Here is an 18,687-nt window from a genome sequence, read left to right as displayed (position 1 = left end):
ATAGATTTTTCTTTTATATCCAAAGACCCACAATATTGCAAATATCTTGCATTTCTGTCAAGTTCCTTTAGAGTTTTCAACCCTATAAGATAAAGGTTGCACACAGACCAGTGATTCAGTGGCAAGTGCTATGCACTGCTATGCAAAGGACCAGGCTTCAATTCCCAGGTCAGGTCTTCCATTCCCTGGGTCAGATAAGGCTCAGGATGAGGAGGGAAGGAGAGGAATCTCAGTCACTGCTCCATGGTGACACCTAGTGGACAGATTTAGGGTCCACATTAGCCAAGTTCCAGAGGGAGCTGTTGTTTGTAGACCCTGTTGAAGAACTGTTGCTGCAGTGGCCAGGATGAGTTGGGAAGGGATATAAAAATAGAGGTAAAATAACTCCGGTCATTGCAAATGAAGGCTTATAGTGCTATGGCCAAATGATGCTAGTTCTCTTTTAGCTGATGATGAAGCCAAACACAGTTTTTAAAATATTTAAAGAGTAAGCCACAAAGATGATGCAAATTTTTTTCTTGCACAATGTTGAAATGCTATTAGAGTTTTACTTTGAACATAAATTTGACACAAGGCAAAACACTTGGTCAAAAATAACTTTATACAGTAAAAGTGGATGAATATCCCACAGGAATTTTGACTAAGTCCTTAAATGTGACTCTTTATTGCATAATCTGTCAATTTAAAAACGTATTATATTCTCTCTCCTACTGAATTGTAAACATATATTCAGGCAAACAAAAATGAGAATAAAAGAGAAAGATTAATTTATTTAGTTCTGTTCAGAAGATTTGTGCGCAAGTAAATGACCTATTTTTCCAGTGAGTAACTGAAACTGTAAGCCATCGAAATTTCAAAGTTCTGCAGTGTCTTTCATTTCATTGATATTCTTCTTTTATGCATGGTATGGGCAAATGAGGTCCCAATCTACAGAAAAAAAATAATAAAACCCAATTTCTGTGCCTTTCGGTTTCTTTGTTGTGATGCCACAATATCTCAGTGTGATAGATTTTTTCTTTTTTTCCCTTTATTCTTAATGTTCATTTTTTGATTTAAAAATGACTCTACCTATTTCCTTGAAGCAATAATGAATGAGCTATGAACAGAAGGTAATATAGAGGAAAGAATTAGCTGGGATTTGAAGATAAAGTAATACGAAGGCCGGCTTCATACTGTCACCAATAGGAGCATACCATCTGTAGTACACAGTGCTGCACAAGCACTACCAACTTAGAAATAGATGTGCTGCATATGACCAACCAGGAACTGCCAAAGTTGAGGCTTCCCCAGGGCTTCCTTGGGTTTGACCCAAGGCTTCCCTCAGGGTTTTCCCAGGCCCAAACTGAGTCTTCCCTGGGCCTGACCCAGGGTCTTCCCAGGCCCGATCCAAGGTATCCCCAAGGTCTCCCCAAGCCCAACCTGAAGCCTTCTCAGGCCTGAACTGGGGCTTCCCCAGAGTTGACAAAAGGCCTTCCTGAGGCTAACACAAAGCTTCCCTGGGTTCAACCCAAGATCTTCTTGGACCCTAACTGAGACTTTCCTCGGCTCGACCCAAGGCCTTGCAGGGCCTCCCCAGGCCTAAACCAAGGCTTCCCTGAGCCTGATCTGTGGAGGTCAAGGTTGGAGCAGAGGGATACTCGGTCAGCTCCTGTTCCTCCAACATCTCTTATATATGGCATCAGTTGGCCATGAGACTGGAACCATAGAGGACAAAATGGTGCCAATTTCAAGGCTGTCTAGTGCCAATTTGTTGTACAACCATTTGTATGATTCAACAATAAAATGGCACTGGCTGGCCTGAAAACCGGTGTCATGGTAATGTTGCTATGGCAACAGCCTCTTGGCCAATTGGTGCCATTTATAAGGGATGTTGAATGAGCCGGAAGCAAATGGGCATCCTTTTTGCCCTTTTTACTAAGCAGAACCCCTCATGGAAGAGGTAAGTGGGGGATCGGATGGTTCCCAGTCCTGGCATCTTAATTGTGGGACAGAAGAGGCCTGGGACAGCTCAGTTTCCTCTTTTTTTTCAGGGTGTGCATGTATACCACCAATTTAAGTATTCACCCTATGCCCCTAATCACCGAAATGATTCTGAACATAATTTTAATTGGGTGTACTGTACAGACGATAGGAAGAGCCATATAAGAATAGTATGCAGACCATATAATAATATATATCTTGAATCTTACAGAGTGGGATGTTGGGCACCTCATTATGAAACGAGCAGAATTCTATAACTGAAATTTATATAATTGTATGATGCAAAACAGAATGCTTATATTGTTATGAGCAATAACAATGAAGGGGAACTTAAGGGGCATTTTTTTTTTTTTGTTAAACTCAGAATGGGATTACTTTTATTTTCCAGAATTGACAATGATTTTTTTCTGACAAAAAGTTTTCTAATGCTGAAATCTGCCAGTCTCATTTAATCCTAGATTATACATTTTTCCCAAAATGATAAAGGGGATGGAAAAGCTCCCTTATGGAAAAAGGCTAAACAGATTAGGGCTCTTTTAGCTTGGAAAAGAGATGATTGAGAAGGGATATGATTGAAATTTCTAAAATCATGAGTGGAGTGAAACGGTAAAGGGTAAATAGGAAACAGTTATTTACTCTTTCAAATAACGCTAGGAATAGGAAACATTTCATAAAACTAGCAACCGGCAGATTTAAAACAAATTGTAGAAAAACTTTTTTTCACTCAGCACACAATCAAGCTATGGAATCTGTTGCTGGAGGACGTGATCAAGGCAACTAACGTAGTGGGGCTCAAAAGAGAACTGGTCACATTCCTGAAGGAAAAGATCATAAACAATTATCCAGGTAGATTTGGGAAAGCAAGTGTTTACAGCTGGGAGTGAGAAACAAGAAATAGATCAATTTCTGGGGATCTTCTGGGTACTTGTGACCTGGACTGGCCACTGTCGGAAAATGCTGGGCTCAATGGACCTTAGTCTGATCCAGCTTAGCACTTATCTTTCTATAATAAAAAGGAAAGTTGCCCTGTGCCAGCATTGCCGATATGCAAATTGAACTCCTCCTCCTTCCTTCCTGACTCTCCATCTTTGCCCCCCTTCCCCTCTCTCTGTATGGAAATTGAGCTCCATCCTTCTCACTCTCTGAATTGATTAATCCATTTACTACAAGGCCACCTGGTTTCACACAACTGTGTGGCTGAGGCATGGGTTACAAAATTTGGCCCTTACCATAGAATTGGCCAGTCCTGGCCAAACTACCACAGGAGACCAGAGAACTTCTTAAGAACAGAAGCATTGGTGGCAGTGGAAGAGTGCATTTACCCTTGCCCTCTCTTGTGCTGTTGAAGAGAAACATTGGTGGCAGTGGACAGCACTCTTACCCTCTTCCGCCCACCCCAAAAGAGACATGTTGGTGGCAGTGGGGACTCGCATGAAACTGGCACAAGATAGACACCTAACTCCTTTTTCGTCAGCAACCAACTCTGTGTTGTTGCGTTCGTGCCTGTTATCTCCCTCGCTCCACCCTCTCTACCTTAATGGCGACTCCCTTCGGGTCTGACGGATAGATGCTGCCGCGGCTTCTCCTCGCCACTTCTCCCTGGAATCCCCGGGCTGGCCTGACGCTGCGGATCCGTCATGTTCCTGATGACGTAAGTGACGTCATCCGCTTCCACCTTAAAAGGTCTTTGCTTGCAACTACGAATCGAGTTAGCAAAGGGAATTTTTTTCTCCGCTGCTCTGCCTCCACAACCTTACCTAGGGGTACCCGCTCCTCGGGGGCCCCGCTCTCTCTTCTTGATTTCAGATTGCTACGACGGGATCTGGTACTCGCTCCTCGAGGGCCTACATCCCTGAATGCTCAGAAGACTCCTTATTACCTGGAAGCGATCGCAGACGTGAACACTGTGAGTTCTGTTACAGATAGGAATCGGTACTCACTCCACTAGGGCCTATGTTCCTAATCTCCGAAGACTCCCTTCTGTCTAAGACATTATCGCTGGTACGGAGATCGTGAGTCATTATTGCAGATAGGAACCGGTACTCGCTCCACGAGGGCCCATGTTCCTAAATCCCTTCTCAACTCTTTTCTATATCTGAAGCTATCATATATCTATATCTTGTGACTTACTATTATAGATTGCAGATAGGAACCGGTACTCGCTCCACCAGGGCCTATGTTCCTAAAACCCTCCAAAGACTCTTCTATTCCAGAAGTCATCTCATACACAGATATTGTGAGTTCTCATTCCAGACTGCACATAGGAACCAGTACTCACCTACAGCTCCTGTTCCTGAATATACTGAAGACTCTCTGTTGCATAGAAGCCATTACAGATATCTATAATTGTGAGTGTATCATCTACTACTGGTTATGTATCCAGCATACCCTGGCTACTCACTAATACCTATAGTCTCTCTCTACAGCTCAGCAACCCAGAGATCGAAATTCCAATATCTGAGGGACTTCAGCCCTGCCGGGCACACCAATTCACTACTGCCACCTCTGGTGGTTCTACTTCCTGTCTAATAAAGAACTATCTGTGTTTGTCTCCATACTCCAGCCTAGCCAGTGGTCCTTCTCAGGATATCCTCCTAGGGGCGCTGTCATCTGCTATCGGCCCAGGGATTCACCAATTTACCTTAAGGGTTCATTCCTTACACTACTAGAGCGGTATTATACAACTGCCACTCTGTGGAAGGCCAACCCATCACAGATCATTAACTCCACCTACAGAGTATTACAATTGTTAGTTCTTCCCCTTGGCAGGGTGATCCTTAACAGATTGCTAACTCCCTGGCGGATTTATAATAGATTACCAACTCCTCCCCTTGGCGGGATGATTGATTACAGATTCTAACTCCGCCCCCTGGGGAGCAATTTCTACAGATTGCTACTCCTAGCAGCAGGAGATTGATAACAGATTGCTAACTACTCCCTCTCCAGGAGGAGATCCATAACAGATTGCTAACTCCTCCCTCTATAGGAGGAGCTCGATAACAGATTGTCAACTCCGAGCAGCAGATTTATAACATGTGTTTGGAGTTTTAATGACCTTTCACATATAATAATGCACATTTGAAATCATATGTTAGTCACAAGGAATGTCTGCTAAAGGTACAAAACCCGATTCAAGTTACAGTGCTGGGATTAAACAACTTAAACAATATCCTCCTACTCCCGAAAAGGTTAAAATGAAGCAGGCGGCAGCTGGAGACTCAGTTCTGGCAGAGTTATAAGGGATAAAGGATTTATTGGAACAACATTTCCAAACAACAAGGAACATTACATCTGACTTAGAAAACATTTTCTTCACACCTGACCCTGCTAAGTCTACTGCTACCAGGCTTAAACAGCACTTAATTCTGCGGCCACAACTTAAGCAATTAGGAGCAAGATATGGGCTCCTTTACCTGGCACAAATGAAAGTAATTTATAATTATTCAACCACAACTTATGAAGATCCCACAGAATTGGAAGCATTTATAAATAGAGAGAAGAATCGTATGGAGTAGAGCTAAGTTTATTGACTATTACTTCAAAATTTGTGGTTAGGGATGTAAACATTCATATTATTGGTTACTTGAAATCATTTGGTAGCCATAATGATATGTTATTTATACACTTTGTGTGGTGGTTATATAGAGTATTCATTGGTAATTAAATCTGATGTGCACACATCTTTTGCTCTGCGCATGCGTTGTATTTCCTTGCTGTTCATGTGACCAAGTTCTGTGTGTTTCAAAGGAGAAATGTTATTATGACATAGAATGGCACATTGTGTATAATGCTCATTTTGTTCCTCTGTTATGCTATATACTAACATCGAGGTAGGAAAGTCATAAATGCAGGCAAAAAAAAATGTATATGACTGTGCAGAAAAATGTTTAGGTAATATTATAAGTATCTAAAGTCCTCAATTATCCCCAGAGGTTAAATATGCAATAAGCATTTATTTAGGGTTTTGTCTGTTCAGGGATTATGCCATTTAAGACAATATATCTGGATTTAAACTTTTAAATAGTGGAAACATTGCAGTTTTCTTTAATTGAGCGTGAGTTAGTTGTGTCCTTGTAGTGCTTTTCTCGAGGTCCCATGTGGTCCAGTTTGCTTTTTTACTGCTAGCTTCTGCCATACTTGGACAATTTCAAGTCAGCTATTTTTTTGCTATATTTTTATTTCTTTTATGTGCAAGAGATACAATATATTATTTGGAATTCCCATTACTTCCACAATATTATCTATAGTTTACTTTTCTAAAAAATGGGATCTCTTAGCCCTATGACTGTACTCAGTCTTAACGTTCATGGTATAAAATCACCCCATTACAAAGAAAAAAACTTTGTCCTATATAAAAAATAGTATGGTGCAGATATAGTTTTTTTTTTACAATAAACATATTTAGATGCAAAAGAATCTTCTAAATTGCAGCAGAGCTAGGTGGGGAATTTTGAAAAGAAAACTAGACTAGCAATCCTATTTAAGAAATCTATTACACTCCAAATTATATCCAAAGGTAGATGAACGCTGGTACTAACGTCTGTAGCTGGGCGTTTATTGTTTATAAAAGTTTATGCGCCAAATGTAGCCTGCCCTGAATATTTTAAAGATTTAGCACAGCTCCTTTTAGGGTATGCTGATACTCCCATTATTCTAGGTGGAGATTTCAATCAACCTCTTGATTTGATTTAATTTTAGATAAGCAATTGAAATGTCGACTGGTAAAAACTAAAACCCTGCAGGTGCTGCATGACATTCAATTAGAGTTAGGTTTAATTGATCCATGGTGCATTCTCCATCCCACTGGAAAATAATTTACTTTATTTTCTTTCCCTCATCCATCATACTCTCAGATAGATTTTTTTTAGGGTCCAAAGGTCTTATGTCAGAAATTATTAAAGTTGAGATTCTCCCTATTTTGATCTCAGATCATGCAGCTGTTACTAGATCTTTTCCATTCCAAAACTTAGAGGTCACCCAATTGGAGACTGAATACTGCATAGCTAGAAGATGATGGGTTTATAGGTAAAATCTCTCAGAAAATTCACCAGTTCTTTATTCTTAATGAAGTAAATGAAACCCCTTGTCATATTGTCTGGGAAACCTTTAAAGCAACTCTCCATGATGAAATTATAAGTTATGTTGCATTTAAAAATAAATCAAACTATATAAGGATAAACTCCTTAGAGCAAGAAATTGCTGCGCTAGAGGAAGAACATATTCAAAAGGGCCTACCTGATGTTTTATCTCGCCTTACTAAATTGAAGTATGACTATAATGCCTTGATGTTATGACTGCCTTCGCATCCTGTTGTGAGCACAGAGGTGTGGTTGCTTGCTCTAGAGGGGTGTGAGCCCTTGGACCACGGCACGGCTCAGGGAGGAGCCCCAAGACACACACCATGGGAGGTGAGAGTGTCCAAGCATGGGCAGGAGCTGGAACAAGGCTGGACCAGGATCAAGTCGTGGAACATTGAGGAACTGGAACAAGACCGGCTCAGGCCTCCACTGGACCTGCACATACCAGTGAGACCCAGCAATGCAATGCTGGTCTCAAAAGTAGCCCTCTGGCCACTCGGTAGCCCTTTCAGACTCGCCACTAGGGAACAGGCCAGATGGAGGCCGAGGGCAGGAACAAGACAAGATATGGAACTCAGGAACTTGGAAGACTCAGACGAGGTTACAGGATACTTTGAAGACTCAGACGAGGATACGAGGTACTTGGGAGACTCAGACGAGGTTTCAAGATGCTTAGAAGACACAGATGAGGATTCAGGATTCAGGCACTAGCACAGGTTGAATACTGCACCGCAGCGCACCTTACTCGTCCGTCCATGGCTGGTTGCAGACTACACCGAGAGCGGAGCAGACTCCAGGCGAGAAAGTGAAGACTTGAAACTAGAAACATGGTTAAGATTCAGGAGAGGCCTGCACCAAGGCGTGCCCTACACAGCTGCCCATGGTGCATGGACAGAAGCAGGCACAAGGTGATCCGAAGACCGGGAACAGGATTCAGGACTCAGGATTCAAGACTCAGAACTCAGATTCAGGAACAGACCTTGGTGTTAAAAACAAGGGCCTTCAGGAGACTTGTGCTGCTGACGTGAAGACAGGTCTTGTGCCACGTAGTGCCCTACACAGCCCCCCCCCCCCCCCAAGGGATGGTCATGGGCCACAACGGTGGCACACCCGGAAAGCTGGACAGCAGGAAACCTGGAAGCAGGACAGAGAACCGGAGACAGGAACATCATGATCGGGCCTGGAACATGGAACATCAGGAACACGGAAAGATGATGAAGAAACTCCAAAGAACAGATCATTCACAGAGACCAGGAATATCTAATATGGAACACGGAACTATCTAGACAAAGGCAGACCATGGAGGACTTTGACCGGATGGAGGACACATGGACAACCATGAAGATCCGATGCGAAGACCCCAAGGAGAGGAAGCAGGGCCCTTATATAGGGATAGAGAAGAGCAGGCTGATGACATCATCTGATGGGGCTGCAGGGCTTTTCCCGCCACTGGCCCTTTAAAGGAAGAGCAGAGGTACATGTGCATGCGTATGCAGAGCCCGGGACAGGCAAAGGGGAGTATCAGCGATGGCGGCATTCCTGTCGTGAAGTGGAGTGCAGCAGCGGCGGCACCAGGGCCGCAAAGAGAAGCGTCCCGACAGTGGCTCCATGCTGCGAAGAGGAAGGACTCCAATGGCCCTTCCTGCTGTGGATGGCGGCGTTTGCACCACGCCATGGAGGGAAGCCACAGCGGCATCCACAAGGAGGAGAAATAGGTGGTCAGGCACCAGCCCGACCAGCACAGCAGCAGCACAGAGGTGAGAGTGGCTGCTCATGGGTTGGGCCCCGCGAGCGGCAACCGTAACACTTGCTTAGTCAAAAAGCTGGAAAATCTATTTTCATGCAAAAATCTTGATATTATACAGATAAAAACCGGTCAGGAATGCTTCTTGCACAGTATCTTGCTATCAGCAAAAATAAGAGCTGTATTCATGCTATAAAAACTTTGAAGTCCTCCATCTTGCTAAAAGATACTGAAATTTTACGTCATTTTCAATATTATTACCAATCTTTGTATATATCTGTGGTCCCTGACATTGAAAAAGCTAAAAAAATTGCAAAGCATTCTTTGCTAATCTTAATGTACCATATCTTCCTTCAGAAGATAGGATTTATTTAGACTTCCTGGTTACTGATAAAGAAATTAAGCAGTAGGGATGTGAATCGTTTTTTGACGATTTAAAATATCGTCCAATATATTTTAAATCGTCAAAAAATCGTTAGGGCCACGATATAATACCAATTCCCCCAATTTATCGTTAAAAAATCGTAAATCGGGGGAAGGGGGAGGGCAGGAAAACCGGCACACTAAAACCCCCTAAAACCCACCCCCGACCCTTTAAATTAAATCCCCCACCCTCCCGAACCCCCCCCCAATGCTTTAAATTACCTGGGGATCCGGCGGTGGTCCAGAACGGCGGCGGTCCGGAACAGCCACCTCAATAGAATCGTGTTGTCTTCAGCCGGCGCCATTTTTCAAAATGGCCGCTGCAAAATGGCGGCGGCCATAGACAAAAACGATTCGACGGAGGAGGTCGTTCCGGACCCCCGCTGGACTTTTGGCAAGTCTTGTGGGGGTCAGGAGGCCCCCCCAAGCTGGCCAAAAGTTTCCTGGGAGTCCAGCGGGGTTCCGGGAGCGATTTCTCGCCGCGAATCGTTTTCGTACGGAAAATGGCGCCGGCAGGAGATCGACTGCAGGAGGTCGTTCAGCGGGGGTTCCGGACCGCCGCTGAACGACCTCCTGCACTCGATCTCCTGCCGGCGCCATTTTCCGTACGAAAACGATTCGCGGCGAGAAATCGCTCCCGGAACCCCGCTGGACTCCCAGGAAACTTTTGGCCAGCTTGGGGGGGCCTCCTGACCCCCACAAGACTTGCCAAAAGTCCAGCGGGGGTCCGGAACGACCTCCTCCGTCGAATCGTTTTTGTCTATGGCCGCCGCCATTTTGCGGTGGCCATTTTGAAAAATGGCGCCGGCTGAAGACAACACGATTCTATTGAGGGGGCCGTTCCGGACCGCCACCATTCTGGACCACCGCCGGATCCCCAGGTAATTTAAAGCATTTGGGGGGGGTTCGGGAGGGTGGGGGATTTAATTTAAAGGGTCGGGGTGGGTTTTAGGGGGGTTTAGTGTGCCGGCTCACGATTTTAACGATTTTTCACGATAGTTTACACACCCAAACGGCAACAATACGATTCCCTCCCCCTCCCAGCCGAAATCGATCGTTAAGACGATCGAGGACACGATTCACATCTCTATTAAGCAGGCAATTACTTCCCTCCCTTCATGAAAATCACTGAGTCCTCATCATTATATAATAGGATTTTATCAAATTTTTCACTCCTCTTTAATTCCTAGACTTAAGGCCTTATGTTCTCATTTCATGCATTTGGGTAAGGCTCCTGGTAACATTTTAGAAGCTACAATAATACTACTAGAAAAACCTGGTAGAGACACTTTATTGGTACAAAACTATAGACCAATGTCGCTGCTAAATGTTGATTACAAAATTTACTCTAAAATCTTAGCTACAAGGCTAAACTTAACATTGGAAAAATTGATTCATCTGGACCAAGTTTGGTTTATGAAACTTAGACAAATTTTTGGCAATTCTAGGATTTTCCATGATTTTACTACCATTGCCAATACAAAACAATACCCACTGTTAGTTTTATCTATTGACACAGAGAAGGCTTTTGATAGAGTTGAATGGGATTACATGATTAGTGTATTTAAACAGTTTGGCTTCAGGGATGTTTTCATAAATTATGTGAAGATGTTATATAATAACCAGCATTCCAGGATCTTGGTCAATGGCATTCTCTCTAATAATTTTTCTTTGATCAGAGGAACTAGACAAGGATGCCCTTTATCACTTTTGCTCTTTATTTGAATGTTAGAACCACTCTTACTTGTCATTCAGCAAAATGTTAACATCTCTGGAATTTCTGTAGGAAATCAAAATTACAAAATAGCTACATAAGCTGATGACTTGTTATTGTTCTTATCAAACCTTGAGAATAATTTATTAATCGATTGATCTTAATGGGAGAATACTTAACTTTCTCTGGTTTTAAAGTTAATTGAAACAAAACTGATCTAATATCACTTAATATTCATTGTACTCAATCTTCACTGCCCATTCTCTACAATTAAGTTGTCTTCCAGAGGTTTTAAATATTTGGAGATTACTTTCATTCCTGATGAAGAGTTAATGATGGACTCTTTAATGTTTCATATTATAAACTTAATAGAAACAATAATGTCATTGGTCTCCGTTATATTTATCTTGGTGGGGGAGACTGGAAGCCATAAAAATGGTACTCGCTCTGCAAATTAATTATATCTTGAGTATGTCTCCTTGTCTTTTCCCCAAATCTTTTTATAGCCAAATTGATTGATTAATAACTTTGCTTTTGTGGAAAAATAACACTTCACATATAGCATCTCACAAATTGAAGCTTCCCAAAGATCAGGGTGGGGTGGGTCTCCCTGACTTTTTAAACTACCATTAAGCTTTTCTTTTAAGATTCGGTACCCGATTGCTCTTAAATGTTAAAGATTTATGTTACATATCAAATTGGCTCACGCTAGAAAAAGATTTGGTGGCTCCTTTACCACTATGCTTTTTGTCTGGCATGATAGCACCAAAGACTGTAGGGAAGTTCCCGACCATGTCTGCTACACACCAGGCTGTAGGTGCATTGGATAAATTATTACAAAACAAATGGAATTTCAGTGGGCATTCTCCATTATGGTATAATCCAAAGTTTAAAATTAATAAAAAAAAAAAAATTAATTGGTTGAGCTGGCAAATCAAGGGGATATGGTCTCTTAACCAAGTAATTAAAAATAAGCATGTGATACCCTTTGATGACTTAGTTCAATCTTATCAAATACCATGAATGCAACAATATAAATGGCTTCAACTATGCCATAGTATAAAGCAGTCAGTTCCTTCCTGTTGCACTTCCCGGCCACGTACGATCCGCGGCCGGGCCTGCTCACCTCTCTTGACCGTCCACGAGCACAGGCCTCTCTCCCTCTGCAGGTCCCGGTTGTCCCCATCGCTCTCCTCAACCTGCTGTGGCTCCGGCAGGGTCGCAGGCCTCACAGCGGAGCTTCTGCCGGGGCTCCATGTCCAGCGTCTCCTCGGCCCCGCCCCTAGGCGCGCGCGCGCGCTGCCAGCATCACCAACTTTAAAGGGCCAAGCGTGGGAAACCAGGATCGGATGCCCCCCGATGACATCTCCGATCCACAGTATATAAGGCAGGGCTCAGTCCCATGATCCTTGCCTTGGCAATTGGGTCGATCACGTTGTTATAGCAAGTTTGCCTTCCTGCATTCCAGTGTCTTCTTCCAGTCTTCTGTTCCAGTGTCTTGATCCAGTCTCCTGTTCCTTCATCTCCCCAGGTAGTACCATTTGGACTGCTTTCTCAGTACTGACCTCTGCCTGTTACTTGACTATGTTTGACCTTTGCCTGTTTCTTCGACCACATCTGCTTGCTGCCTGGAACTGACCTCTGCCTGACCACTGACCACATCTGATTGTCGCCTGGAACTTGACCTTTGCCTGACTGACTATCCACGGACTGACCACTGGTATTGACCCATGCTTTGGCTGACTACGCTAACCTTGACTCTAGCCTTGATCCTCGCTCTGCATTCAGAGACTCTGTTCTGGCCTTCTCAGGCTCCTGGGCTTCCTATCCTGAACATCGATCACGCACCCTTGTTCGTGGTGGGCACACCCCTGAACTTCATCTCATGGAGATCCTGCGAGGCCCACATAAGACCAGGTGGCCTGGGTAACCAAGGGTTCAACTTAAGGGAACCCCAGGTTGCTATTGGTGAAGTTCCAGCTACCCTCTGTCTCCTCCGGTGCTCCGTCTCCTGGTGGCAGGCACTCTCTGGGTCCGACCAGGGAGCCTACCAATCCTACACCAGGCCAAGGGCCCACCTCCCGGCACAACACTTCCTTAAATATGCCTCATAGCCCTGAACTCTATTTTGTGTCTTAAATTTTATTCTCAAGGGCTTGAGGCCTCTTTGTTTTATAAGGAAATTTGTGCCCACTCTAACTATTGTTGTTCTTCTCTGGAATTGATTTTGGAAAGTAATTTATTCATTGCACATGGAAGCTTGAAATGGAATATTTCTTTAAAACTTCACTGTCAGCTAGTCTTACTCAGTCCCTATAATATTACATCGGGTGGCATAGACACCGATGAAGCTGCATAGAGCCAGGTTGTGTGCCTCACATGTATCAATATTCAATCATTCTGGGCACAAGTTTGTGAAAACTTTACTAAAATGTTTCATCTTCAGCAACCTATAACTTACAAAATAGTTATTCTGAGGTCTTATGCATTTTCTAATAATTTGTCTACACATCAAAGCAAATTATTAGATATTTTATTAGCCCAGGCTTCACAAATGGTTCTTGGAAATTGGAACTATAGTAGGCTACGCAATTGTAAGTATGGGGGAACCTGTGTGATTGAGGGGATTGGGTGGGGGAGGAAAGAGGGAGAATAAGTGGATCAAGGGAGCTTTGCAAGGGGGAAATAAGGGAAAGAGGGGAAGGGGGTGTGATTGGGGAGACTGAGGGCTGTGACTTCCTTCCCTCCTTCTCCACCACATCCATAGTCTTCCCTCTCTTCATCATCATAATTTTCCCTCCTCTTTTACTATCACTCCTACTTCCCCATTTCTTTCCACCTCTCCAACCCCAATCTTCCCTCCTCATCCCGCTTTTGATCCCTCTTCCCTCCTTATCTTCCCTGAATCCCCATCCTCTCTATCTTTCTCCATCCCCTATTTCTCTACCCTTATGCCTAACATACTTTTTTCATTTCTCTCTACAATCTTTTCCATTCCTAGACACCTTCCCCACCTGCCTCCCTTGCCCCAATCACTAATATTCCTTTTCCTCAAATAAAAAAACAAATAAATTAAATGGACAAATAAATGTCCAACTTTCACCTGGATTCATCAAGCCAAGGTGTTTTTCCGTGGAAGGGATCCTATTATTGCGGAAGGATGTAGCCGCGATAGTAGGCCCTTCCCCTAAAAAAATATCGTGGCCGTATCACCACATTTTTTGTCTCGCGGCAAAATACTGCAAAGCAAACCAATGTTGATCACCCAACATTGGGTGATCAATAAAGAACTGGTGTTCATTGATCCCTTTTTTCCTTTGGTCACTACTGCAATATTGGATCAATTTCCGGTTTGTTTTTAAGCAAACCAATGTGGCATCATCCCTTTGTGCGCGATGTCGACCTCAAAGCACAGGGCCACCATTGCCTTAAAGGACTGATCTACAGTAAAACAAAAAAGCAAGGCAGACAGGTCCCCCCTGATGCCCTATCCTCCTAGTGATGCCCTCTCTACCCCCCTGGTCCCTCCAAGTCCAAAAATGTATTGAATACCCCCCCCCTGATACCCCTACCCTCTGAACCACCCTTCTGCACCTCATTACCTTGAAAATAAGAAAATGTGCACTCAGAAGGGTGTGAAGTACCCCCGAGCCCCGGGCCCGCTTGATGCCATTTTCCAAAATAGTGTCGCCCTGACCTTGCCCCATTCACATGACTGCATCAAGGTCCAAGCACCTGCACCATAGCCTACTACCACATATCTCAATAACACACTTCCTACATTTTACAGTATTTCCCTGACAATGGATGGGCCTTCTCTTCTAGTGTTCTTATAATATACCTATCACCTGAGCACCTATATCACCTACAAGTCTTATCTGCTAAAAACAATACTGCAGAGAGATGCTAATTTAACTGTGAAGCATAAATTGATACCCACTATTTATGCAAAGAAGATTTATAGTTTTAGCAACTTAGTACCTGATTCACTAAGGGTTTTTCCCTTGTACACAAAATGGGAGAAAAGCCTTAATGAATCTGGCCCTTAGGATGCTGTATTTAGCAAGATTACTTTCCAAAGACATATTAGGGGAAATTTTCAAAGACTCAGACACCTTTTATGCAAATAGAAATAAGGTTAATCAATTTAAATTTAATTATATCTGGGTAAATGAATTTTTAGCTCCCTAAAAGTATGTGTGCACTTTCTTAACATGCATACTTTTGGATGCACAGAAAAGAGGCATTCTGGAAGGGGGGGGGGGGGGGGTGTCCAGTATGTTTTTGGAAAATACACATACACATTTCATTTCCAAAATAGTACACATATTGCAAGCATACCACTATCACAGCTGACTTCAACCACTTTGAAATGCTTAAGGGTACCAACAGATTTGTAGCCACAAAGCCCAAGAGCAGCCAACTGGTATCTCATGGAGCTGCATGCGATTCCCTGACTGTAAAATACAGCTCTTTTAATACCGCCAGCTGCTGAGCAGTCATGGCCCACACAACCGAGAGGAGAAGGAAGCGAAGCAGTGCCAGTGACTGTGCAAACCAACAAAAGGTGGTAGCATGTAGGTAGCCTGCAGGGCCAAAGGGAAGCAGTGTCAGAGTTCATGTGGGCTGAACAAAATAGGCAGCAGTGTGATTGGCCCTCATTGGAGGGGGGGGGGGGGGAAATGGTTAGTATCAGCAGCCACATTGACTAAAGGAAGGATGTAATAGTGTGATTGGCTTGCACGGTGGAAAGGAATAGGAGCAGTATCAGCCACCATGGCATCAAAGAAAGGAGGCAGAGATGTAATTGGCCCTCGTAACCAAAGGGAAGAGGAACAGCGCCAGTATCCAAAGGAAGGAGACGGCAGCTTTATCAGCTCACAGAAGGAGAAGAGCTGCTGCTACTGCTGCTGGTGAAATCAGTAAGACTGGAGGGAAGAAGGACAGATAGAATCTGCTGGGAGCAAGATAGGGATGTTTGCTAGAAAGAGACACTACAAGGCCTAAGGTAGGGAAACTGAGTGAGAGAGAGGGAGATTGGTAGGGGAGTTGAATGAGAAAGAAAGGGAGACTGGGGATGAAGGGAAGTTTGAGAAAGCAGGTCCTTTATATGGTAGGGGAAAGGAAGAAAGGGGGATGGTGGAAACCACCTCCCTTCCCTGCCCGTTCTTTAAAAAATGAGAATCTCTGCTATTGTGCATTCTGGTTTCTTGGCTCTCAATGTGTAAAAGGTTGACTACCCCTGGCATAACTACACACTATTCAAGCACAATGGACTCGGGTTCCCTGTGATTCAAACACAGCTTGTTTTATGTGAACTTAAAGTATGCACATATATTTGCAGTTAGGCACCCCATGGAAAATGTCCCAGTAGGAGGATCTGGGATCATTTATTCTACAGTGGGTCCTGTTTCCCCCCCCCCCCCCCCCCCATTCATCTTTCTTGATATGTGCAGCACTGGCATCAGAGGACTAAGATTTGATTTGCCATCTTATTAAATAAAGGCCTTCTTAGATTGGAATCTACCAGGAATGAAACATATACTTATGCACAAGCTAAATATACTGCAAAGGAAATTGTGGAAGATGGGCAACTCATTAAGCAATTAAAGCGATTTGTCAAAAGGCTAGTCAAGTTGATTAATTTATACGGATATAGACTAAAGCTTCAGGGCATTGCTCCATATAATATAGGGAACGCAAGGAAATTCAGAATGCCAGATAGAGATATCATACTATATGAGAATTCTGCAATTTATCTGCTCTTTTTTGTAGTTGGTTTTGTATCTAAACTGTATCTTTTACTTACCTGCCAGTGATTAGCTCAACTCCCTTTTGATAAAGTGCACGGAAAAAGTAATTATGTATATTTCTTGCCATTTGAAAATTAATAGGGATATGATGACAGTGCGCAAAACTGTTAAACAGCTGCACTATATTTTCACTGCAATTAGTATGAATATAAATTATTCATGTTATGCAATGCAATCTAATTTTAAGTCCCATCTTTAAATCAGAACTATCCCAAAACAATTGCAAGCAAATGGATACAGTACATACAGTACCGCACTGCAATTAAGGCCAACATTCAGAAAAGACACAGCCAAGTCTACACAGAAAGAAAAAACAGGAAAAGAAAAAGAGGAAAGGAAAGAAATGTTGAGAAAAAATAGTCCAGCAAAAGAAAGAAAATGAGACTCACAGAAAACAATTTCATTTTCATAAGGAAAACCTTCAGAAACTGAAAATTCTCAATAATTGGCTTTTTGTGCATCTCCAGAGTATGCACAAGTATGCGTACATTTACGGGCGGATTTTAAAAGCCCTGCTCGCGTAAATCTGGGCGGATTTACGCGAGCAGGGCCTTGCGTGCCGGCACGCCTATTTTCCATAGGCTGCCGGCGCGCGCAGAGCCCCGGGACGCACGTAGGTCCCGGGGTTTTTCGAAGGGGGCGTGTCGGGGTGGGACCGGATGACGCGGCGTTTCGGGGGGCGCGGCGTTTCGGGGGCAGGGGCGTGGTCCAGGCCTCCGGACCAGCCCCCGGGTCGGAAGACGGCGCTCCAGCAGTCCGCTGGCGCACGTAGATTTACGTCTGCTTCTCGCAGGCGTAAATCTAGGGACAAAGGTAAGGGGGGGGTTTAGATAGGGCAGGGGGGTGGGTTTTGGATTTTGGAGCGGCCTCGGAGGGAACGGAGGCAGGCTGCGCGGCTCGGCGCGCGTAGGCTGCCCAAAATCGGCAGCCTTGCGCGCGCCGATCCAGGATTTTAGAGGATACGTGCGGCTATGCGCGTATCTTATAAAATCCAGCGTACTTTTGTTTGCGCCTGCTGCGCAAACAAAAGTACGCGATCGCACTTTTTTAAAAAAATCTACCCCTTATGTATTTATCCATTTTGAGCATGAGTGTGGGGAAATGGACTATAACTTGAAATAAATAAATGCAGTCTCTCACAAATTCTTTAAAATGTGTACAGTTTTGGCTAATCTTTGCTACATATGCTCTTCTGGATCTAATGGGGAAAACGGAGGGTCCTGGTCATTACTGTACCATTTCGTTTTATTGTGACAAGTAAAGGGGAATAGCTAAGTAAAATAACCTAAGATCAGTGCTAGCACGTTTGTTAGGACATTTAAAGAGGCACAGCAGAGTTTTAGCTGAGAGTGATTCCTTATCTTCTGTGCCAAGATAAGGGGACAGGACAGCTAATTGTAATGTCTGGGACAGGAATGCAGTGTAATTTTACCTTTCCTTATTGGGGGGAGTGGGGGAGACTGGCAAAAGTGATTGTGTGCTATACCTCTTTAAGTAAATTCAATACAGGGCATTTTGCTTATCCTTTGTTTTGTCTAGCTAGAAAATCAGTTCCATTGGCTTGCGGAAGTTCCTCAGTGCCAGGAAGTAGTCTCTCATTGATTTTTTATAGTCAGAGAGCAGATCGTCGTGGAAGGAAGGAAGGACCAGCATCCTTTGCCATCTGACCCTCTATCCATAGGTGCCAGCTGCTATAGATACCACCAAACCCAAGCACCTATCTGAATAAAAGACCAGAGCTAAGTGTGCACTTACACAACCAGGACACATACATTAGATCTGGCCAGTCTAGTATACAGAAAGATAGCAAAAGCTAATAAAAATACTTACCTCCAGGGACTCTGTATGTGAAGGACCTGTAAAGAAAAAAGAACAACACAAATAATCATTTTCTAAAAATACAAGTTTGGCAGTATACACACCATTTGACCAAAG

At 43.6% G+C, this 18,687-nt stretch overlaps 1 long non-coding RNA gene across 2 annotated transcripts in view; it reads right to left on the bottom strand.

Annotated features, from left to right (window-relative positions):
* The window catches only part of LOC115090954, a 290,656-nt gene that overhangs the window by 163,735 nt on the left and 108,234 nt on the right, over nt 1–18,687 (bottom strand). For both annotated transcript variants that reach the window (XR_003856552.1, XR_003856553.1), the window contains exon 2: nt 18,583–18,608. This is a non-coding gene — a long non-coding RNA (uncharacterized LOC115090954). The remainder of the gene's footprint in view (nt 1–18,582; nt 18,609–18,687) is intronic.

The sequence above is a fragment of the Rhinatrema bivittatum genome, chromosome 4 (genome assembly GCF_901001135.1).
Source record: "Rhinatrema bivittatum chromosome 4, aRhiBiv1.1, whole genome shotgun sequence".
Lineage (NCBI taxonomy): Eukaryota > Metazoa > Chordata > Amphibia > Gymnophiona > Rhinatrematidae > Rhinatrema > Rhinatrema bivittatum.
Note: the sequence above shows the minus strand (reverse complement) of the source record. Positions and strands in the feature narration are given on the sequence as shown.